Source organism: Toxotes jaculatrix, chromosome 24, assembly GCF_017976425.1.
Source record: "Toxotes jaculatrix isolate fToxJac2 chromosome 24, fToxJac2.pri, whole genome shotgun sequence".
Taxonomy (NCBI): Eukaryota; Metazoa; Chordata; class Actinopteri; family Toxotidae; genus Toxotes; species Toxotes jaculatrix.
This window is the reverse complement of record NC_054417.1, coordinates 8,576,169-8,601,197: the sequence shown is the minus strand read 5'-3', so window position 1 is coordinate 8,601,197 and position 25,029 is coordinate 8,576,169. Positions and strand designations below refer to the sequence as shown.

Sequence of the window (25,029 nt, the reverse complement as noted above, 5' to 3'; positions counted from 1 at the left end):
GTGCCTGCCCGTCGATGAAAAGTGACGATGGAAAGCTCTGACAAATAGGACCGGATCCCGCCTCCCCTGGGCTCAACCCGAGCTGCATCTCGTTCTTCGGCCCGTGGGCCTTTCGCTCTGGTTAGAGGAGAAGAGGGCCATCGCAAGCTTCGCTGGCTCAGATGTGTTTGAGAAGAGAAGCTGGGGCAAAGATTTGGGATTCGGTTCCGCGGTGCCCGTCGAGGACGCCCCGACTAATAAACGACGAGGGGATTTGACAGCCCAAAACAAGCCGCTGCTCTTTGAAACAGCCGGAGTGTGAGGACACAGCACTGAGGGGGATTTTCATTTATTTCCAGCTAATGATCCACCTACAAGAAAATATATTTTTTTTTGCTTTCACTGTTTGCAGGGAAATTTGTTTGCTAATTGGGCCACAGATGACGAAGAGATCTACAAAGTTTCTCTGAAGTTTGTCAAGAAAAATACAAATATCTGCTTCCAACAGCGCACTTCACACCACCGCCCCGCTGGCAAGGTTCAAAGAGTAATTCAAGGGGAACAGGTCATAATTAGGTTGCACTGAATCAAGGTTGAATCCACATATTAAAATGTGACACTCCATTGATCACTATAAGGGAAATTCTTCTCAGAGGTCAGACCTTGCTTGAGCGCACGTGTGAAGACAAAAGACTTATGTCCAGATCATAGAAAAATATATGTCAAGTGTTCAAATAACAACAATAATGAACTCTGAGTCCACTTCCTCTGTTTCTACATGCACTGACTCCACCTGAAAGCGGAGAGGGGAAAGGGAGCAGCAGGGCTGCTGGGTAATGTGGTCTTAAATCAAGGAAACACAAACCCTATTTGCTCACATATTACGATGGATTTCACAATGAATTATCCTGATTTTTTTTGTACAGGCGGCCTTATATGCCATGGTGTTTTCTACATTCTACATGACAATTGTAGGAAACAATAATTTCCTTCATTTTTTAAGTAATTTGTTTAGTAGTTATTACTTAACGTGCCTGAAACCTGCATCATTCCAGCATAAACTACGGCTTATTATCAATTTAAGGAGAGCATTCTGTTTCCCACATCATCGAATGTCACAGTGAAACTGTTCACACACTTACCGTACTTGGCAGAGGCAAGGCGAGGCGCAGGTCACATGATCTAAACAGTCTCCCCCATCATCTTCTGGTTTCCACAGATGTGTCACCTGTCGGCGCAATTACGGTCGTCCACCGGCCAGACGATCCGCCCTGACTGCACAAGACAAAAAGGCATCCGTCACCACCGGTTTGCCGCGGTGTCACGGTCGCTTCGATGTCACAGAGCCGACGTGACTGAGGCCTGGTTCTTCTCCCCCTGCAGCGAGGAAAAAGACAGGGAAGAAGACAGAGGATATGAGGGGCCGTTAATTATTGACTCACATATGCAGGTTGATCCCACTGATGCTAAAACAACACGCCAGGTTTTTTTCTGGGAGAGTGACACCAAAATCATGCACGTCCACTTCAGGCTGAGCCTTGTGATACAGGCTTCATGCTAAATGCATTTTAAATGCCTGTGTGGTTGTGTTTCGTCTAGGAGGTCAGCACGATTTCAGTAACCTTATTGTGTATAGATGTGTATGTGTATTATTATCAGCCACATTATCCACAAAATTATCCCGAAAATTCAGTCAACATGCTTCTTTGTAAAGGGCCTCGAGCTCAAAGTTAGTCTGTGATGATCGTCTAAAAGCAACTTCGAGAGCATTTGGGTAATACAGCTTAAAAAACAGCCACTGTTATAACATCAGTTGTGTCTGCCTTCAAAAGTCTACAAATATATCTGCCATATAAAAGCCATTTCACTCACACGGTCACACTGTCGGCAGCATAATTTAGTGTAGGAGATTGAGTGTATCCTCGCCAGCCGCTGTCTGAGCAGCTCAGTCAGCTGAACTCTGCTGGAATGTGATGGAGGAACCAGGTTGGGTTTCATGAGCAGGTGTCTGTTGTTTTTCTCCCTCGTGTTTCTCACACTGTTTCACCACCTGTTCTCATCTCCACTCCTTCCCAGGTTTTTTTTTTTTTTCTTCCCTCTCCCAGCTAAGAGCTCGGAAAACACGGTGTGCACACATTTACCTCTGAATATTACTGTATGAGGGGAAGAAATGATCAAACAACATGAAACCAGTGAAGGAGACGGAGGAAGAGATCATTTCTACATGAGAAAACTGAAGCATAAATTATTTTACACCTCCATTAAGGATTTATCAGACCAATACAAACTACTTGTCTAATTTCTTGCACAGTCTTTTTCTCAGTATAGGCCCTGGACTATTTGTTGAACAGCAACATACAGAGAAAGACAGGACACAGGGGGATGGAGATGGAGGTGTAACATGCACCGGTCTCGGGGGACGTTGTGGCTATGTACCTTAACCATTCTGCTACTGAACTGAAATGAATCAAAGTGCCAAACGTTAATCTGATTCATTTGTGATTTTGCCGTATTGTGATTTACTTCATATATATTCATGTATTTCAGTATGTTTGTCTTGCAGTTACTCGGGCCCTGTAGGATGCCTCTGATTTTCAAACTTTAAGTCCATATCCTTGTCTGATGAGCCATAATGGGGTCTGATCACCTTACCTAACAAAAGCACAACACTGTGATTCTCCACAAACAAAGCCCCCTACATCATAATAGGGTAAATGTTACAAATATTGGAATATTAGTTTCAATATCATCCATTATTGCCAAGCTCTAGGGGAGAGAGGACAATTCTTATATGTCTCAGAGAAACAGTGTGTGAGGTTATGACAGAAGGACGCTGAGGGGTGGGAGTGGGGTGAGGGTGGGAGATGGAAAGAAAAAAAAAACATTTGTGATTGTCGGCGTGTCCGCCAGTGTTCTCCCTCTTTGCTCCGACACACTTTTCCATGTTGCGGGCGCGGCGTTACACTTGTCAATGTATTTGTTCAAGCGACTCGGCCGCCGGTCCCCGTGAGGGCTGTGCACCGCTGCCTCCTCTCTCCCCCATGTCTCTTTTTTAAAAAGCTGTGGCTCTTGCTTGAATGCTCTCTGTGTCCATGCCCAGTGCCCTAATCCAGGGCCTGCTCTTCCTCTAAGCAGGGAGTTAACTTAATCCCTCTCATTTAGGCAGCTGCACTGCCGGGGAACTATGGGAAAAAAAAAAAAAAAAAAGTTATAACTCTGTGACAGACACTTTCAGCTGTTGTGACGGCACCTCCCCGACTCAGCTGCCTTAACATGCAACTCTCACTCTCGGCCCGGTATTTTAATTTAGCTGTGAATAATGCATGGAGGGCGGCGAGCATGGAAAGCATAGAGGGAGGTATGCATGGCTGGGATGATAGCTGTGTAAAACACTGCCTGGCATCTATGCGCTGAATGAACCACCTACCAACAGTAAATATGAAGTGCATGCAAATGGTCAATCCCAAAGACCCTGACAGACGTGAGAGAGTTTCACTGGAGGGGTTCAGACATTTATGCACGACATTTGGCGTGCATAAGGATGCACACTGTTACGGCCCTGTGTTGGCCTTTCAGGGAGCTGTGTTGCTGCTGTTCTCTTTTGCTGTGTGTGTGCAGGTGATTGCTGGGCGGAGCTGAACTTGCACTCATGCAGCACACCTGAGTTGGCAAGATTGGAGAAGGCTTATAAGGGCCCAGCAGGCTTGCCTCGCTCTCTCTCCTCCTGGCCTTTTAGACAGCAGTTGTGCTCTGTTGTTTGCTGCAGCCATGACTGGGCATTTGTCCTGGACATGGCTGGCCTGCTAACTGTTGGTATCAACTACCTATTCTTCCTAAATAAAAATGGTGAATTGTTGAGATTGTGTGTGGCCTCCCCACTTTGTCACTTTTGTGAGCCAGTTGTGACAAAATGGGGGCTCGTCCGGGATTTGTTTGGTAAGTTTGGCAGTGTGGATTTAAGCTTGGTATGCTTTGTTTCTCAGCTTGTATTACTGGTGTCTTCTCTAACTTCACTAGTAAGGTTTTGGGGTGGCCTAGAGTGAGTTAGAGGTTGGTATTGTCTCACATTAGAACTTTGAGTGGTTGATTGTAGCTGAGTGTTAGTTTGGGGAGGCCTCATGTTTGTTGTAGGTTAGTTATTGGTTAAATTTGAGCTCAGTTGCCTGTATTTGAAGGGTTTTGTTAATTTGATTTGTTTGTTTTTGAGTCAATAGTTGGTCAGGGGGTTTTTGGTGCTGTTTTCTGTCGTTGGAAGACAGTTGTGGAAATTAGTGGGCCATGTTGACAGTCATTGGCTGGGGGGAGTAAATTTGATCTACTCAAAGGCTACTGGCAGGTCCCCTTAACACCTAGAGCACAGGAAATCTCTGCCTTCATTACTCCATCAGGGTTGTATTCCTACACAGTCATGGGTTTTGGTTTGCGTAATGCTCCTGCCACCTTTCAAAGATTAATGAATTTAGTTGTTAGTGGGCTTACTGGTTGTGCTGTGTACTTGGACGATGTTGTGGTATACAGTGACACTTGGGAAGAGCATGTTACTCGTATTCATGCCTTGTTTGAACGTTTGGCTCAGGGAAATTTGACCATTAACCTAGCGAAATGTGAGTTTGCCAAAGCTACAGTAACATATCTGGGCAAGGTGGTGGGTCAAGGACTTGTGCGGCCAGTGACTGCTAAAGTGGTAGCTATTAAGGCATTCCCTGTACCTACAACAAAAAAGGAGCTCGTGAGGTTCTTGGGCCTTGTTGGTTACTACCGTGGCTTTTGCCGTAACTTTTCCTCTGTTGTGGCCCCTCTCACTGACCTGTTGAAGGCCAAAGCTAAATTTGTTTGGTCTCAGCAGTGTCAGCAAGCCTTTTGCCATGTGAAAAGTCTGCTGTGTTCTGCTCCAGTTCTTTTAGCTCCCAAGATGGATCACGCTTTCAAACTGCATGTAGATGCCAGCCATATTGGGGCTGGGGCCGTTCTTTTGCAAACTGATGACCAAGGTATCGACCATCCAGTTAGCTTCTTTTCTAAGAAGTTTAACTCCTACCAGGTAAACTACTCAGTGGTAGAGAAAGAGGCTCTGGCATTAATTCTGGCTCTTCAGCATTTTCATGTATATTTAGATTCTGGAATGCCCCTTACTGTATTTACAGATCACAACCCACTGACATTTTTAAACTCCTTACAGAATCCAAACCAAAGGCTCATGCGATGGGCCCTGTTTTTGCAGCCTTATAATTTAGATATTCGTCACATTAAGGGAAAAGATAATGTGATGGCTGATGCTTTGTCCAGGGCACCAGTGTAACTTCAAGTAATATTGTTCAATTGACTTTTGTGTTGTCCATTGTGGTCTCTGTCTCCTTCTTCCCCTTAAATTGCTCCTAGGCGCCAAGGTTGCTGAGGTGGGAGGATGCAGTGGCTGTGAAGGTGCCACAAGGTCAAGCTGTGAACTGGTGAGCCGTTCAGGGCCAAGGCTGTATTTTGGTTGTGTGTTTGCACACTTATTGGGAATCTGATGTATTTTCTGTGATGTGTTTTAATAGTGGTACCTTCCTGAGAGAGCTAATGGTCCAGGGTCGAGAGTCCTCGCTAAGGGGGGGAGTGTTACGGCCCTGTGTTGGCCTTTCAGGGAGCTGTGTTGCTGCTGTTCTCTTTTGCTGTGTGTGTGCAGGTGATTGCTGGGCGGAGCTGAACTTGCACTCATGCAGCACACCTGAGTTGGCAAGATTGGAGAAGGCTTATAAGGGCCCAGCAGGCTTGCCTCGCTCTCTCTCCTCCTGGCCTTTTAGACAGCAGTTGTGCTCTGTTGTTTGCTGCAGCCATGACTGGGCATTTGTCCTGGACATGGCTGGCCTGCTAACTGTTGGTATCAACTACCTATTCTTCCTAAATAAAAATGGTGAATTGTTGAGATTGTGTGTGGCCTCCCCACTTTGTCACTTTTGTGAGCCAGTTGTGACAACACGTACGAGCCGCCGGGTGATGTTTAAATTCAACAAGAACTATATCACATCCATGACAAGCCCGCGTAAGAAAATGGCCATTTAGATCCAGGTTGCAGAACTTTGTTTTCCTCTAATACTATAACACTCAAAAAGAAAGTAAAGGTTGAAAAAAAAAAGACTACACAGCTGACATCGAGTCTAAGAGCAAGAGGGAAGCTCACAAGGGACTCAGGTGTTACTCAGCAGGTGAGGACCCTCCATTCAGAACCTGCAAAATACAAGCAAATAAAAAAGACCACAGGGACAGAGGGGTCGGCTCTCTTTCTCTCTCTCTCTCTCTCTCTCTCTATATATATATATATACATGTGTATATGTATATATTTTAAGCCTCATAAAAGCCTCACACAGTGACAGTTCAGATGTTTTCTTGTGCTTTAAGCTTTGCAGGAGGCAGAACGTGAAAACTTTTTCTCTTCCCTATGAAACAACTTCACACCTCTGCGCTTCACTTTGCAGAAATTCTCATTACAGTGGCCAGCGGAGGTCAGACAACACAATTTACAATTTCTGCAAACATCTGAGCTACTTATCCGTGAAATTTCGAACCTCACAAAGCATTTCAAAGGGCGTCGACAGCGGTCAGCACGACTCGCTGCCTCCTTTATCCTTCGCCCACATCTGGCACTTCCAGCCTGCTGAACTTTTGTAATGGGCCTCGATTAGAGCGCAGGACGGATAAGGTAATAAGCCCTGGAACCTTGTCAAGAGAGAGGTCAGATCAGAAGACAAATAAATAGGAAATTGCTCCCTGTGAGCCTTCTCACCGCCACCCTTTGCTTGTTACCTTGAGCACTAAAAAGGTATTTATCTGACTCCCTCTCTGCTGTTTAAACAGGCGTTGACACTGCTATGCGGGGCTTAATTGCGCTTCGGTCTCAGGAGTTCACTTGGTGAAGTGCAGGTGCGGCGTCCAAGAAAAATAATTGAACAAACAATTATAATGTGCGTTCCCACACTGCCGCTTAGAGAAAGAGCAGTTACCGGCTTTTGTGCTGTTTAGCTTCCCTCCACACCAAAATATATCACTATAGGAGTGTTGAAATGCTCCAAAGATCTATGGTGGACTTGTGTATATTCTGGCACCGAGTATCTTGACAGTACCGTCCCTCCGCCCTGGGAAAGAATCTGCACCGTCCCTGTAAACATGCGAGACGTTCACAGCCTCTCCTGGTGTCTTTCCGTCCACAAAAACAAAGGCAGAGTTCTTGTCTGCTGCACCTCGCTCACCGTCGCTGACAGGAAACAAACGCCACCTCAGGACATCAACACATCTCAGACCTAAGTGCCTCGTCGGTGGAAAAGATCCCGAACCCAAACACGCAGAAGAGACCCGACCGGCCCTTCGAGGTGCTCGTCACTCCTCGTGGCCCTTTGTTTTCAGCTCGTCCCATTGTTCCTCAGACGGGGAAATGTTTTTGTGAGATGACAAACGGATTATTTTTTCAGGGTGGCTTCAGCGGGAAGTGGTGGAAAATGTTGAGACTTAAGAAAACATGGCAAAGTCACAGCTGAAGTGGATCATTCTAGTCAAAATTATGCAAGTTTCTGGTCATTTGTACATTACAACAACTTCAAACACGGAAACAGAATATTAAGATTTGGGCCCATATTTGTTAGATACACTATGGGGATGTAGCGATTGGGGTGTTTCTAGCCTGGGAGGTGCTAACAGGCTCTGACTGAATGTTCTTTTCATATAGGTTGTAATATCACAGGCCAGCTTTTTCAACATGTCAACTAACTGTAGCCTTATATTTAATGTGTATATATATATATGAGAGCCGTATCAATCTTCTCATCTAACTCTGACAAAAATTCTACAGGAATATTTCCCAAAATATGGAGCTTTTGCTTTGAGCATCACAAACTTTGGAAACTAAGTTAAAGCTAAAGACCTTTGAGGTCAAACTTTAGTCTCCAGTTGCAGCCAGGTTGAGATTTTCTCAAACACTTTCTAAAGAAACTCTTCTGTCTTCCTTGCATTTCCCCAAAGCTTCTAACAAAATCATACTGGAACTAAAACTTTTAAACTACTTCACTTTGTTTCCATTGTGGAAACTTGTTTGCAGAAACTAAAAAGACAAAACACACTTTTAAACATTTCTGAGGATACCAGCTCTCTAGAGGCCTTAACTTACGAAGGAAACATTTTAGACGGCACAGTTTTGTTTTTTTTTTTTGCCACGTTTCGAGGAAAGAACACCAGGTTATGTGTTCAGATCGTTTTGGAAGCGAAAACCTTCAAATGAATCTTCAAGTTTGCGTTTGCTCGATCAATCTGATTTCTACTACAACGGCCTCCCTGAGGAATTATTCTTCCATGCAGGAGGACTTCAGTTATGGCTGTTTTGCTTTTTCAGCTCTTCGTCTTCCTCTCCTCCTCTAGCTCCCCTTTCGCCGTTCTTCCAGAGATGCGTAGTTGTTGGCAGTGCTTATGTAATAACAGATGGAAGCTAGAAATTAACACGTCTTGCCTCTCTCGTTATTCTCCTCTCTCCATTTATTTTTAATGCTGCGAGCACGAGCGTCTCTCTCGTTCTCTCTCTCTCTCTGTCTTTCGTTGTGTGTGTGTGTGTTTATACATGTGTGTGTGTGCATGACCCCGGCAGGCCAGCAGCACCTGTCAGGAGTGTATCCACCGTGGTTGCGTGCCTAATTAGCACACAAGGAATTTGGTGGCACGAAGCGCGCAGCATCGGTGGGAAGAAAAGAGTGTGGGGTGCAATTAGGATTTGTTGGCATGTACAGAACACACAGCGAAGAATCAAACGAGGAGGAGGAGGAGGAGGAGGAAGAGGAGGAGAGGTTGGGTTGTGTTGGTGTGGGAGTGGAGGGTTGCATGTGTGGCCTGATACTACTCCACTACTTTTTTCTTCACTTGAAAAGATGAGATGAGAGGGAAGATTCTGAATGTTGAAAACAAACCAAAACTGCCTTCAAATTGTCTCCGGCTCCGAATTGTAGTCGTGAAATATCAGAACCTTGTCTCCTGAGACATCACAGAATCACAACAGAGTGAAATCCAAATCGCTTTGCTCTGCAGATGAAAAATCTTACGCAAAGACCTGAAGCTGACCACAATCCCACTGTTTCAGTCACTGAAAAGCCACCGTGCCATCTGAAAAAACACCACAATGTACAAATACTCGAGTGCAAGAGAAAACCCTGCATTCAAAGTCCAGCTTAAGCACTTCAAGTATCAAAGGTACTGATAGTTAACACGGATGCATTGATGTGTAAGCACCATTTTCCTGTTCCTGTACCTGAGTAAATGTACTGAGTTACTTTCCACCACTGCTTAGAACCACGACAACATTTCCCTCTGTTGTGACTCGGCCAAGAAATACTGCTACCTCAGGTAGAGTAAGGCAGGGGGGTCTCTCGTTAGCCTGTGAGGTCAAAGGTCACATGACAGTGCAGTTAGCCTCACATTCTGATGCTCTACAGCAGTAAATGTTATATTGCTGTTGGCGACGTGACAGGAATCGTGCGGATCTGACCCTGCACTTCAGTTTCTGCCACTACTCACAAAAAGAAAAGTTTAAGAGATTTTTTTGCTGGATGAGAAGGAAGTGGTAAAAAACCAGATAAAGAATTTATAGGTGGCATCTTTCATTTTCAAGCTGATGCCTGATTCCAAGAATTGTGATGGACTTTGTTCAGGCATTGATTGGTCATTACAGCGCCATCAAAGTACAAACATCTGAGCGCCGGAGGAAGAGGAAAAAGAGAAGGAAAACGGCTGCTGGAAGCGATTGTGACGAGGTTTAACTTTGTGTCTACCACATGATTTATTTATCGCCGCGACGGCCGTTTTCACGGCTAGATTGGGGGCGACGGAGGGGGGGCTGCTGGGAAGTTAAAAAGAGTAGAGGGAGCTACAAGGAGCAGACGTGACCTCAGTTTGATGACAGGGAATCAAAAAGATCACGATAGCTCTTGTGCCCACAACACTGAAAGGGAACAAATGGCTCTTTAATATTTCCATGCATAGCCTAAGAAAGAAAATCATGAGAACGGTGATGAATAAAACAAAAAGAAGCAACAAGAAAGGGCTGCAGCGGTGGCGTCTTTGTGAGGCAGAGAGGAAATATGCACCATGTCAAAAGCCATCGTCTTTTTATCTAATGGGTGCGGCGGCTGTAATGCATCCATGTGGCCCTCACTTTAATAATTGAACAGACATCGGGGCGGCACCTGCTGGGAGCCCAAATCATCGCTGCAGCTTTGAACAAACCACTGTGACATTACGGCATCAGGCATGGCAACGCAACGGCGAAAAATACAGACAGAGGGGAAGAGGAAAAGGGGGGAGGAAAGAAAAAAAAAAGGATGCATTCGAGGCGGTGAACATGGCCCGGGGCTACAGAGTAATGAGCACATCTCCATGGAGGCTTCCACAGATTCACTATTTGAAAATTGTTTCTTGTCTTAATAAATCCTAAATGTGTAATTTACTTGTGAAAGAGGAACAACAAAGCCGCTGACATTCCCCTCTCCCTCTCTTTTCCTCTGTAAAATGACAGACATCACACCGACCGAGGCGTGTCGACGTTTCCTCAGGTGTAGACGCGGCACCCTCAGATCTCCTCAACTCCCCCCCTCCCTCCCTCCCTCCCCCCCCTCCCTCCCCCCCACCCACCCCTTCCTCTCTGTTCCTCAAATTGCAAAGTCATTGAAATTCTTGGTCTGCTTTTGCAGGAATTATAAAACCTTCTGAATCAATTACAACATCAATCGGGCTGAAATCTGCGGCCGATGAATATGTATAAAAGTACACACGCATCCGGCTAATTAAACAAGGCCGTCAGAAATCACTTCAGACAGGTCGGGCAAACGCACAGCGAGCATACATTAACCAGCAGGAAGTTCAGACTAAGAGACAGCTGATGCAGGGACTGAATGCTGAATACATGTATATGTAGATTCTGTCTACTCAAAACAAGTTTTAACCTTTTCTTTTCTTTTTTTTTTTTTTACTAGTGCCACAAAGAAATTAGCCTCAAAATGCTGTGTGATGATTTTATGATCCAAAACCAAAGCTGCAGACTCTCTGCAGGATTAGAGGCCAACACTTCCTCCTCTTTTCTCCTTCTTTTTTGTTTTGCACTCTGCCAACAGTGCTCGAGTTGATCATTAGGTTCAACATTAGCTCCACTCTTTCATGCCTAAGGGGCTAAAGCACTGAGATTTCTTTACGTTCCCCATTAGGAACAATTGTAAAGAGAAAATTAAGCTCCCATTTATTCGCCGCACAACTTTACAACCAGAATCCGGAGTCTTCAAGCTCGGCAGACAACTCAAACAACAGGGTCGCACTCTGGCTCGATCAGGTGTGACAGTCTCGTTCTATTAGTTGGTGTCAAGAGTCAGTCAACGAAAAACCCAAAAGCAAAGCTGCCTTAAGTAGTGAAAAATAAAACGCCTGCATCTTCTGTTACAGAAGAATCTCAGAAACATCAAACACTGATCAGAGCAAACACTTTTCCTCCAAGTGCATCTTCTTCTTCCTGAGTTAGATTTCTACAACATGGCAACAGTTCTCATCCAGCAGGACTCCACTCCTGACTCACTGATTTCTCACCCAGCCGTTCAGATTTCTGGACTTTCACCACCTTAAACCATAAAACATTTCTGCTGGATCACTGGTTACTTTCCTCATCTGTTCTGACTACAGGCCGCACTTGCTACACATTTTATAGAGGAATACACGGTGCATCAAGTGGATTCTTATTCTACTCTAAACATTTTTGGTCACTACCCCGAACACAGCTCAGGTTAAAACCATCGACTAAAACCGGATATGGAGTAAGAATTTCCTAATGTTACTGATCGCTCACCTTCATCTAACTGTAGCTGCCACTAACAGAGCTTGATTAAAAGGTCAAAACATGAATCGAAACTTCTCTCTGTTATAGCTGTGTTTCCATATAAGCATGTTGCCTTATGTACTTTATTCTTATTTTCCTGCTGGATGAAAGCCTCAGCTAAATGCCTGAAAATGTACAAATTCCCCCTGAACAACAATCACGTTGGATAAAAATCATCTTGCCTCGACTCTCCCCCATCTCCGTTTCACTTGACACAAAGTTACCCGAGCGTCTCCACAGTGGAGGAGTTTTGTGATTTGAATATTTTATTTCTGTGTTCTGCTCCACGGCCAGTTGTCTCCAGGCCGTTGCTGTCTCTGCCCATGTCTCCCGTCCTGAGATGCGCTGCTCACAGAGCTGAGGGAAAGAGAGGGGGAAGAAGAGACCAGCCAAGAGGCCCCGGGGCCACAGCCCTCTCTGGACCCTCAACCTCGGGTCACCGAGCACCTCGGGGTCAGCCGATCCCGCACAGCCTCCTCGTAGGGTAATCGCCCGGCTACCGGATCGAGGAGGAGGAGTGGGGAGGAAGGAGGGAGGAGGAGGAGGCTCCCCCCCAGTGTCTTGTGTAATCAACATTTAGAGAACAGCTGGGAGGAGGAGGAGTGTGTGTTTGTTGCGTACATGAGTTTTCTCACATTCAGATATATTTGATCTGTCGTGTGCGTGTGTTTTTGTTTTGCGTGTGCTCATGTAAACGGCTACCACAAGCTCATATCTAAGCTTGTGAGCGATATGACTGTGTGTGTGTGTGTGTGTGTGTGTGTGGTTGGTGTGTATCCCCCGCTGGCCCTCAGAGCTCAGAGCGGGTTCAGTGTCGGGGTCTTTGCCTGCAAATAAAACTCCTCCTCTGGGCGCCAACATGCTCGTCTTTGGGTAGAACTGTCAGAGTGAGGAATTTCAGATCTGCAGGAGAAGAAACGCTCAAGACGGACGGCGATATTTAGAGTTTTCAAAGTATCAGAGCAACTGAGAATTACACATTAAGCAAAGTAGCCAGTTGCTAAGTAAAGTAAGTCCAAAACTTTGCACCTCCTACGAAACTGGACCCGTGGAACCAGAACCAAACAGGCAATAATCTGACTATAATTACACCCGAACAGACCCACACAGGCAGAGAACACCAACAATGGTAATCCAACAATTTACAACAAGCTGCAGTCAAGCAGAGGAGCAACACACGCCACTTTTCCTGCACTTCACAGTCCAAAAACGAATGCTGCTGAGATGAACACGCACCACCTGACAGGAGCCAACCCACAGACAGAGCCACTGACACACAGACCCGAGACCTGCGGCAAGAGAACTGAAGCCTTTCAGACCTGATCACACTGAATATTAAGCGCATATAATGTTAACGAGTCCAGATTTGCAATACAGAGTTAAACATGACTGCAGAGTGTTACAACACTTCCAAGGAGCACCTGACAACTGAGAGCTGACTGTTCTTATTTTGTTTCTTCCCCTGAAATAAAAATGAAGAAGGAGCCAGTTAACATTTTGCCATATGCATTGTTTGTTTTGGATCTATAAATACCATAATCGCCTCGGGTACAGTGCTAATGCAACAGATAGCTCTGTGTCGCACAACATTTGAATGGACCATCTGACTAATTACAGCAGCGTACGATGGAACCGGGCTCCAGAGAACCTGTGAAGACCCTGAACGTGGCCTTCCGGTCAGGAAGAGGAAGCAGCCTCATTGTTGCTGCCAGAAATAATAATTTCAATAATTTTCTATAATTTCCAGCATCTAAACAGAGCAAACCAAGTCAGGAAACAAAGCAGGGGCCCGCCAAGCTCCGCCTCCGCCACCCCCAGAAAACACACACACACACACACACATACGTAGAGGCCTATGAGAGCCTCCCCATGGAAAGCGGCTGCCATCTAAAAACAGCCTCTGCAGCTGGCGGCCGCAGCGAGAGCCGTGCTTTCAGCGCTCGCACCCACAGTCACAGTTTACTCCTGCTAAATGTATGGAATCAGGCTCTCGCTAAAAACTACAATTACAGGTGATATACAGATTGAAATCATAGGGGCCGCTTTTTTTGTTGAGGAAAATTGTCCTAATGAGCGGTTTTGCGATTCACGGGGTGGAAGGGAGGGAAGGATTGGTGCTGGTGTTGGAGGAGACTGTGAAAGTCTTTTCTCTTCGAGCGTGTGTGTATGTGTGCGCCTGTGTGTGTGTGTTGGGGAGGTGTTGGAGGGGCATAAACAGCTGCACCTGCTGCTGCGGCGCGCACTGCCACAGTTAATGATATCGGATGATATCATTAGGCAAAGTGCTCATAAACAGATGTTGGAGGCGCTGCCTAACAGTGTCAGCTGAGCCGGTTTGCATTTCTGCGAACGTATTATTTATATAGGGCATTTAAGTTTGTTATGTTAATAACCCCTCTGTTAGCATGCAGGATGTGGCACAGGAAGAATACAGAGATGAAGCCCGTGTGGGGAGGGAGGTGGGGTGTGTGTGTGTGTGTGGGGGGGGGGGGGGGCAGAGAGTTAAACTGCACCTCAGAGGCTCGGTGGCTGATCAGAGGTGTGAGGACCTGACAGGAGATCAGTTCAGATGAATCTAACCCAAGATACACCTGCATTCTGGTCTAGATCATAAAATGATCCCACGGTCTTCATCAGACATCATTCTACTCCGAAAATCCTGATTCGACCCAGAAACGGTCATAATCTCAATTCTATGTTCAGGTCTTTGGTGGGAAACCCAAGGAGTCCTCTTCAAGACCAGAATCTAAATGTGGGGCTAATTCAGTGCTGCTACTACTGAACCTGCAGGAGCTTCAAACCCTTCACATAATATATGTGAGATGTGTACACAACTCCACAGAGACCGAACATGACAAACCAAAGCAGGACAGGGGGAGAAAAGAGTCAAGTAATCACCTTACCGAGACAGCATCGGAGCGGTGGGACCTCAGGGACATTCACAGTGACAGGCAGGTTGGACATCTGGTGGAAGTGGACGTGCAGCCTCTTCTTACAGTGATGAATCTGTGAATAACAAGACAGCAGGGCGTTTGATCAGTGTATCAACATCAAAGTTTGCATTTTTAGCAGAACCTGTCCCAGTATGAACACAGTCAGTCTGGGACCATTAGTGTCTTGCTCTAGAGCTCTGAACCAGTAAACTTGGAACCGAACCTTTACAGGGAATCAAATCTCTGACCTTACACCTGACCCCGGCTCTGTTAGTGCCTCGGTCTGAGCCCCTGACCCACGCAGGGTTCATGTATTACTCTGAGGAATTGAACCTGTAACTCAGCCTCATCCCTGGCTGCTGCTTTATGCTTCAAACTACTGCATTTAAGAATCTGAAGCTTATTACTGTTAGTGCCTTTAGTTTATTTTTAGTCCAAACTAATAACTTCTTATTATGACACAATTTACTGCCAGGTTAACTTTGTATGCATTCATTACTGTAAGTACATGCACTGCTACTTGTTCTGCCAATTAATTTAACTACCTGAAACATTAAAATAATAATAATAATAATAATCCAGAGTTAACCTGCAGACCTTCACAGGTCTCAGTCACTGTGATTTTATTTTCACAAGAGAATGTGAAAACCTGCATCCATCTTGATGCTCATTGTTGTTGTTTATCACCTGGAATCAGCCTGACTGCAAAATATTTAAACTTCATCCGGTCAAACTGCATAATGAAGTGTAACCCGGCCCTAAAGCCTTTCTCTACACACGGTTAACTTATTTTTATGAGTGTGTAAATGAGCCGATACTTTCAGGGTTAATCAGACCCGGTTGTGTATGAATTCGTACTAACATGGCGCAGGTTCAGCTTTTCGTTCGCCTTTGAACCGCTTTAACCTGTTTAAAGTTACAGATTTGGGTTTGTGGGTGGATTGGGTTTGTTTTTAAGTGGCATTTTTATTGTTTTATTTAAGTGTTAGCGAAATGTTTGAAAACATGCGGCAGGCGGAAACGTCTGGCGTACCTTGCTTGTGTTTATGCTTCACCCGGAGTGGAGGACGCACCTGCGGCAGGTGACCGAGTTTAGCTCTACAAAAAACAGCAGCGGAGAAAAATATCCACGTTTAGATTCATATTTCTTCCAAAATTATTCATATTTCTTACAAAACTCTCTGATTAAAACGTGACACACCTGGGCCAAGGTGCTCAGTTGCCCAGTGGCCACGCCTCATCACACCACCACATCCTGTTTCTTCCTGTGCTCTAAACTGCAAAGGCATGTAAACAAAGACAGTACATTGTACCCATTACTGTCTCTGGATCAAAAAAATCAAAGAAAAGACACCAGTTAATTTTGTCCTGCATTTTCACTAAATTCTGATCTCATTTGCTCTCACCTGTCACCTAAAACTGCCTCAGGCTGAAAGCTATAATCAGCTGCCTTTGCTGGAAGGCTTTTATTCTGAAGGTTCCACAGCACGTGTTGAAAACATCACTTTTAACTTGTCAAGCAAAAACTTACACTTGGTGTAAAAGGTAAACAGAGGAACCCAGGCATCTCTCACTGTGCAATTTATTTCTTTTCTTTACTGACTCTGATTTTAAGTCAACGACAAATGGTAAACATTAAAAATAATGAAATAAAAATAAAAAAGACTGCATGTATTTCTCCATGCCCTGACTGCACTTTCAATTTTTTTATCTAATTGTATTTGAGTTATTTTCTTATGTAGAACAAATTCTCTTTATTCTCTGTTATTGTTTAGGTTTTCTTCTTTTAAAGCTCCAGGATGGATTTAAGTTTCATTTGACAAAACTTTAGTTTGGTGCATCCGTAACATGAAACTGTGTTTTAGCAAATTCAAGCAGAAAACAAGAGTAAAAACAAAAAACAGAAACAATAACAACAACAACAACAACAAAGCACTCCAACAGGCTCAGGCTCAGCCCACCTTGGAGGAGGAGAGCATCAAGCCTCACTTTTTAGACAGCACTCATACACGTGTTAACAGATTTATGTAAAAGGTTAACATCCTTGTGTTATTCTGCTCAGGCTCTGCCATTTTACCCCCCCCTTCCCTCCCTCCCTCCCTGGCTGGAAAAAAAGGGGGAACAGGCGCCCATTTCCCTGCCACCATTATGCTCATTTGTCCTGTCAAGAGAATGACAGGCCGGTTGACTCTTCCCCAGATACGACCATTAGGTAACGCTCTGTCATCTGACAGCGAGGCATTCTGCCGCTCCCTAAAAACCCCCTAATTATTTCCTTCGCCAGAGACAGGCGGCGGCGGGTAGGTAATTTTTAACCTTTCACGTGCACCTGGGGAACCCTCCTCCGGGGAGCCAAGGTGCCTGTGTGGCATTCAGTCATCAAAACATGACCTTTTATGGCCGTTCGGAGAGCAGTTGGCACCGGGTGCCACGCGCCGACTAATGCTAATGTTGATGACTAATTTATGCATCAGCTGCCTGCATCTGCAGCAAGTTTAGGGGAGCAACAATGTGTGATAGAGCGGTGAGATGGGAGAGGAAGGGTGAAGAGGGTTTCAGAAGGGGGGGGGCCTTCACTGCAGAGCAGAGCAGGCAGAGGTGAAAGGCATTTTGGGGGAAGGGGTGGGGCTTTTGAGACACCCGGTAGCTTGGCACAACAGGGAATTGAGGGGGCTAATTATGTTGCAGGGAATACATTCGGCGTGACCAGCGAGCCTTTTTAGAATTTGTCGAGCGCAATCTGACTAACGTGGCTGACCTTTACTTTTTTTTTTAGCCCAAATTGCGGGAGACCAGAGAGCATGCAAGATGTGTGCATATTCTATGACCTAATTGCCTTTTTTTTTTTTTTTCTTGTGAGGCTAAATGCTGTCCTGCACCCCGCCCCCCCAAAAAAAAGAAAGCAGGATGTCAAAAAATCACCTTATCACATGTATTTGAAAGCTTACTGTAGATACAACAGCGCATTTACAGTATGTTCACATTCACAGACGTTACTATTCCCTGTGGGCGGAGGTGTTTTTAGCCAGCTTGCCTTTTTAAATGAGGATTTGAGGAAAATCTGAATACAGACACTAAATTTCAACACAGTCTGAGGCCTTTTCCTTCACTTCAGAAACTCTACTGCCAGGTATGTTACACATGCATGGAATTTGACATGGTGTTTTTCGTGCAAACAGAAGGCTTGGACTGACAAGTCCCATAACACACTCAGCGAAACATACTAAATAAAAAGGAAGAAAGTACTAAGGGAAGAACAATCTGTACAATCTTTCTACTCTCTGATGACCTCTGACCCCTGGTTTCTCTCCCGTCCCAGTTACAGTTTGACATGTTTTCTAATTGAAGGAACGTCAGGGGAAAAGATTGATAGGTTATAACTTTCACATCTATACGGTGAATATAAGGCCAAAGCCAGCAGACAGTTAGCCTAGCTTAGCACAGAGGCTGGACAATCTCTTTTTCACAATCTAACAACCCAAAATTTGCTCCTCTAAACCAACACTGAACCCCTCACAATGGGTGCCTTGTTAGGTGGTATCCTTTTTTCCTACTGACAATGATGTGAGACACTGACTTATGTGAATTTAAACAACAGCTGGAAAGAATGGGGGTGTTCTGAAACTTTTGACAGGAAGTGTAAATGTGTAATTCAAAGCATAAAGCAATAAATGATTTACAGTTTTTCTACAGTTTTGACACAATGTTCTTTTGGATTAATACAAACATTACAATATGCAAGAGCAAACATGTCTTCACGTCCACAGCAAAGAATATGGATGGGTGAGAAGGAGCAAATGCCTCCTCCACTGTCAGCCGGTCTGAGAGCGATGGGGATGACAGAGACGTTTATGTGGGAGCATAAAATAAAAAAGGCACGGCCCCGGGCTCTACAGTAAGCTGACAAAAACACTGGATGTTTATAATCTTTCCCAAATTCCTGAAAGTCCATAAATTGTGATTATCATGAAACGTTTCATCGAGCAAACAGACAAATCGAGGTGTTGGGGTGAAGATGAGAGGAATTTCATGCAGAGCGCAGAAAACGAGGAGGGATGAGAATCCTGCTAATCGGATCACATGTAAGTGATGGTGCTATTCTGCTTGAAAAACATAATTTGTATGAATCAGGCCATGTGTGCATTTGCAAATGTGTCAGGCCTCCTCTGCTCTCTGCGTTTGTATAAGCGTTGTCAGCCAGAGAAAGAGAGAAGGATGCTGATGAACTCTTTGTTTAGACAAATCAGGAAATTACACATCTTATTCCGCCTGGAAAGTGTGATTTTTTTTCTTCTACCCCCCCCCACCCCCCACCCCCCACCCCTCCCTTTCTCTTGCAGTTGTGTTTCTCAAGTTCTGGAGAAAGGTCATCACAAAGTGTTTCCCTTGGAGCAACATAGCGCAATAAAACACAAGTAAACACAAAGCAAGACGGATTCAAGCCGCCGTACGTTCACGCAGCCATTAGTGATTTATACTCTGCTTCTAATCCCTTGCTCAGGCCGCCCTGCTGCCATTAAGCTTCGAAATTACATGTTCTATCACGAGCAGCCGCTCTCACCTGAGTATTGGATTACTGAAATAAAATATGAATAATTAATACTGAGAAATAGGTTCCTGGCAACAGGAATGGCTGCAATTTAATAATGAGCATTATGTTTCTTTTGTTTTTTCCCTCCTCCGGTGTCGTTTCATCTTCTCGGGTATCTCTACCACAGGAGCATCCTCCTCTTCTTCTTCTTCGTTGGTTCTTCCTTGGCTGGGTTGACTCCTTTGGCCGCTGGGGTGACAGGACTGGCCTTCTTCCTCCTCCTCCTCTTCTTCCTCTTCTTCTTCATCTTGTTTTTTCTTTAATAAGCTGCCGTTAAATAAATTAGAAAATACCCACCCAGGGGTTATCAGACGGCCACAAACCCTTGTCATCTGTCTCCCAGCGCTGCCAGGCAAAAGAGAGCAAGCGAGGGAAGGAGAAGAAGAGAGGAGGACAGCCAGGATTTCTTCTTCATCTTCTTTTCCTTTCCTGGCTTGGTATTCTGTCAGAGGTGAGAGGGAGAAAGAGAGAAGGAGAACAGGCTTGTTTTCACCCTGCCAGACAACCAAAGGCGATTCTACGTTTGCTAAAAGCAAAAAAAAAAAAAAAATTCCATATATCCATCTTTATTTAATGAAGTGAGAGAATATATAAGGAGGAGAGGAAGGCAAGGAAGGAGACAGAGAGAGAGAGAGAGAGAGAGAGAGAGAGAGAGGAGGAAAAAAAACTTTGCTACATATGGAGTGCTTCTTACAACTAATCAGCAGACTGTTGGTGATTGGGGCCGCGGGCGCCAGGTTGGCTCGAGCCAGAGTTAGCACAGTGCCCAGGTCTTTGCTGCAGGCTGCACAGGTTGGCCTCAACTCTGCTGGGGAGCAGATGGCGAGCCAAAGCTTGTAGTCACACTTACCTTCCCCACTAAATCCCTAATCCCTCCGTGGACGCTCCTCCAAGGCAGGTTTTTGGAGGCAGAAATAGGGGTTACAATCTGGACCGGCGCGGCGCCTGCCAAAACACTCACAACACAGAAATGCAAATTAACTTATTTGTGTTGTCTGCCGGCCAAGGCGCTGCTTCTTTTGCGAGTAATTAAGATACCTTGAAAAATATTTGTAAAAGATCAATAATTTCAAATGGACAAAAAACAATGCCGGGAAAGAGAGAGTGGGAGAATAAGCGAGGGGTGTGGACGCTGCGTTACATGTGTTTTATTTTCGTTTTTAACGCCCCCCACCCCTCCCTCTCCATCTGCACACACCAATCAGCCCTATCACTCCCTGTTTCACCCACAGATATAACATACTAGTCCCTCAGGTGTCGGTGACGCGTCGACCTTCTGAGGCGTTTCATTGCATCTGATAAGTCGGCCATTATGGCCACTGAAACAGACCGAAAACTGGATGTTGAACATATAAAGCATTTGTGTTGAATGTTCCTTTAAAGCTAGCAGCTTGAGGCTGCACAGGAAAAAAAAAAAAAAAACACAGAAAAAGAAGAAGAAGAAAAAAAAAACAAGCGCCCCCTGAATCAGTAACTGTTAGAGGAGGCGTAGGAGCCTTGGTGACACCTTTCAGCTGTGCTTGTTGGCTGGTGCTTAAACTACGCACTAACACAAACACACAGACACACACACACACTGTTATTAGCCTGGTGTCAGCAGCACTAAATGGGCTGCAGATGTTAATGCACTGTTTTAGATACAGTGGCAGGAAAAAGAGGCAGAGACGGACCCATTCAGACGCAGAATAACTAAATACAGAGAGAGAGACACATTCATTAGGGAAGAACACACGGGATAATAATTCCGAGGTGATGCATTATAAACAGTGCTGTTTAAACACAGTGGGTATGTTTAAAATCTTAAAAACAGACGATGTGTAGGTTTTACTTGTTTTACTCTCGTGCTGTCTCACAGTTTATTAGAATCTGTCCTTCAGTCAGAGGAGGTTTACTGGAGCCTCTAACCTCAAAGTTTCATTTACCCCAACTGCAAAAAAGAGTCTGAAATTCTGTTCATAATAAACTTAATATTCTAATGGAGTTTTCCAAACCATTGCCTTTATCGCTGTTGTCTCACAGGTCTCCTATGCCTGCATTCAACTGTACTATAATCACACATACAAAAAAACATCCATTAACTCTGACACCGGATAAAAGTTATTTCTGTACGTTTAAACGCAGGTTTGGGTGCACAGGTTCTGGATGGACACAGTTTACAGGCCAAACTGGACAAAAATCAAGTGTATATTTACAAATATTATTTAAAAGATAGCGATGAAAACTATGTTAACATTTTTGTTAAATTATCATGAGTGATAATTTATATCTGGGACCCACTGAGCTGGATTTATTAGTATCAGTTGTATTTTTTATTTTGGTAGAAAGAGGGACCCCTCTGAAGTGGGGACTGTATCTTTAAAATGTAGGGAAGCACAATCATTCAGTCATAACCTACTTAAACAATATTTAGTAATTCAATACTAGTACTCAAAAAAATCAGAAATTTCGGCCTCTTTCCTTCACTGATTTTAAACTGTGCTGCTGTCATGTGTCCCTCCAACAGCACTCAGCGTTGTACTGTAAGTCTAAGAGGGTCTGAAAGGCCTCTGGGACCAGCCAAGCGGATCAAACGACCTCCCTAGTATCCGACCAGATGTCCTTACTGGGCCGGGTTCAGATGGTCCCAGCGAGCAGCGAGGGAAAGGTCAGAGTCACACAGTGGGTTAAACTGGACTCATCATGAAACTGGCTCGGGCTGCAGGTCTGTGCAGCACCGCCCCGCTCATCGGCAGGGATTATTTCAATTAAGGCTCATGCTGGCTGAACGCGGGATTACAACAGGGTTTAGAGTGGCAGGACACATCTGAACACAGCACATGGTCAGCCAGTCAGCTCCCAGGGATTATATGGCTGAAATATGACAGACAGGGAGTCATAATTAGTACTGACATTTATATTTTCCATAAAAACATATATTTTACAAATATTTTAATATTAATATTTTAATTTAATTTAAGATTTAATATTAATTAATATTAATTCATTATTCTTGCAAAGTCCTGAAACTCAGCATACGTAATCTACAGAATACAACTATTTGACCTATATAAACAAAACATTAGCCTTGTTGTCCGAGCTGTACGCGTGCACGTATCTTTCCAAAACATTTGTCTCGTGTTTTCCTAAAGAACACTCTCGCAAGGATCTGGGATTCAAACTACCAAGCCCACAATTAGGGTTCTAATTTAACTGACCCACCTCAGTGATCCCTGACCTCTGACCTCCCTGTGCAAAATACAAAAGTGAGGACTTTTCCACACAGAAATCAACAAAATCTCACACAACTCTCATCAAAGCTTCAGATTGTCAGTCAGTGTGTATTACACTTTAACATCTGTAAAATGAGAGAGACGGTGGATCCTCCCAGAGGGATAATTACCTCCCCATCTCTGCTTCTTTGCTACTCATAGATGTGCTGCCTCCATTATTGGCAGAGATGAAACAGGAAGGTAAACGCTGGCATCACATACTTAGAGAAGAACCTGTTTCTGATCAGCCATTGATGTTTAGCAGCAGCCGCAGGATCATGAAAGGTAACGCCGGCAAATGAGAGACTATTAGCCTCTGCCCCCTGTGCTGTATGCATGGCATGATTTGGACGTGAATAGCATTACTGCCTTTAGCATTCACGACGGTGACCGGCGACTCTGTCTGGCATTTCACCTGCGGACCGTCCAGACTGATTGAGATGCGTCAGAGGAGCCGGTGGAGACGTGGCGAAGACTCACCTAATTGGCCCCGGAGCCAGCCCTAATTCCTGATTCTCAGGGAGGTCCACATTTCAAAGCAGCGCCCAGATCAATTAATGGACCGGTAATGTGTCTCATTTTCATACAAGGCGAGAGTCTTAGGTTGGGAAAATCAGATATCGGCCACCTTCGACTCAGCAAGGCGAGCATCAGCATCAGAGCTATGTGGAAGGGAATTCGATATGATGCTCAGCTGTTCAGAGCAGAATCGCATGGTGAATATTTTTTGTCTGGCTCCTATTTCTCCTTTTGGCCCCTAACATTTTCAGCACTCAGTGTTTGAGATCTTTCATCTAAAGGAATTGAAAAAGTGGCTCTAAGTTGCTTTGGCTGAAAACTCTGAAGGTCTTTCTCCACTGACATCCAAAAGCTATTGAAACCCATCAGTGCAGAAACACTACTACACTGACTGTCATGTCCCTTTACCTTCTTGACAACAGCTATTTTATCTCAGTCCCACATATACCATCAAAATAATCCCCAGCAAATGTTCTTTTTCCTCCTGTTTGAGTAACGTTTGCCAAAAACTACAATAACTACTGGAGATCACATTTCAGCGAGCTCTCTGTTTTCCCCCAATGTTTCCCCTTTAATGCAGTCAGACATGGCTGACAGCAGATTTGTGATAAAACCCCTGTACCTAAAAATTCAGAGGTATAACGCAGCCTGTGCTCCGGCTCAGACTCTGACAGCCGTAACCACGCAGCACTTTAAGGTAGAGCAAGGTACAACCCTGCTGTTTTCTCACCGGCAGACTGTTTGAAATATGAATGAGCAGCCAGTCTATACATCATGTTAGCTGACATGCTATATTAAAATTTATGAATGACTTCATCAAAAAGCACTTTCTGCCAGACAGATTTGCCCTGACATCACAGTTACATGGCTGGTTGGAGCCTCAGACGAATGTGTGTGCGCGAGCGTCGATGGCTAAGTGTGAAATTATGTGTACTGTGAGCTAGAATAGTGTGTAATCTGTGTGCGCTCTGTGTGTGTGTGTGTTTGCTGTGCTTGAATTCAGGGAATCTGCTTCCTCATTAAACCAAAATAAAAGACTTTTGAAAGGGTTTTGGTGCCTGCAATGGAATTTGAGAGTTTAAGGCCAAATAAAAATGATGGAAAACAGGATGTAAATAATTAATTAAATTAGAATGATATTGTGTGTAAAGTATAGGATGCACTATGCTTAACAAACCCAATGTATAATTACTCAAACAACAGTATTTGGGACGTCTGAATACTTTCTAAGGTTTTAAAGTCACATACTATACTAATTTAAAATGAGAAGTTTGTTTGAATAAATGAGCCAGACTTTGTGTTACGTGTGTAAATTGTATATATACTATTTGTGTATGTTGCTTAACATTTGACCTATTTAATCTGCAAATAAACTAAAATGTGAGACAAACACAAACAAAAAATGTAAAAAAATAAATAAACTCACTGATAGATGAAAACAGAACTCAACAGGAAATCACTCAGCAATGAGTTAATGATCCAAACTGATAGCAAAAGTGCGTATGTGTGTGTGTGTGTTTATGTGTGCACCACCACCAACCCCTCTTCAGTCTTTGGGTTATGAAATAATACCTGTCATCTGCCGACTGCTGAACCCTGAAAAGGGGGCAGGTTTTCCAGGTCAGCCCGCCATCTGTCAGTGCAGCCCTCTCCTGTTCCCGCACATTAGCACCTGATTGGCTGGAACCGGCCCCGGGTGGGCGGGGCCACCTGCGGCCCCCCCACCGGGACCCAGCAGAGGCAGTCACATGCGGACACACTGACAGTTGCAGACGAGGAAAGAGACAACACGCACACGTGCTCATGCTGTGTACGCCTACAAGAGTATAGACGCACTGTACGCACATGAGCACTGACACACAAACCCACACAAACACACACAAACACAC

General features: G+C 44.6%; 1 long non-coding RNA gene across 2 annotated transcripts in view; it reads right to left on the bottom strand.

Moving 5' to 3' along the window:
* The window catches only part of LOC121178219, a 38,325-nt gene extending 22,318 nt beyond the window's left edge, over nucleotides 1–16,007 (bottom strand). The window contains exons 1-3 of one of the 2 annotated variants that reach the window (XR_005893510.1): nucleotides 15,816–16,007; nucleotides 14,748–14,855; nucleotides 1,122–1,356 (exon numbers count right to left, since the gene is read on the bottom strand). This is a non-coding gene — a long non-coding RNA (uncharacterized LOC121178219). The remainder of the gene's footprint in view (nucleotides 1–1,121; nucleotides 1,357–14,747; nucleotides 14,856–15,815) is intronic. The other variant, XR_005893508.1, reaches the window with a different exon arrangement.
* Between the last annotated feature and the right edge of the window lie 9,022 nt (nucleotides 16,008–25,029).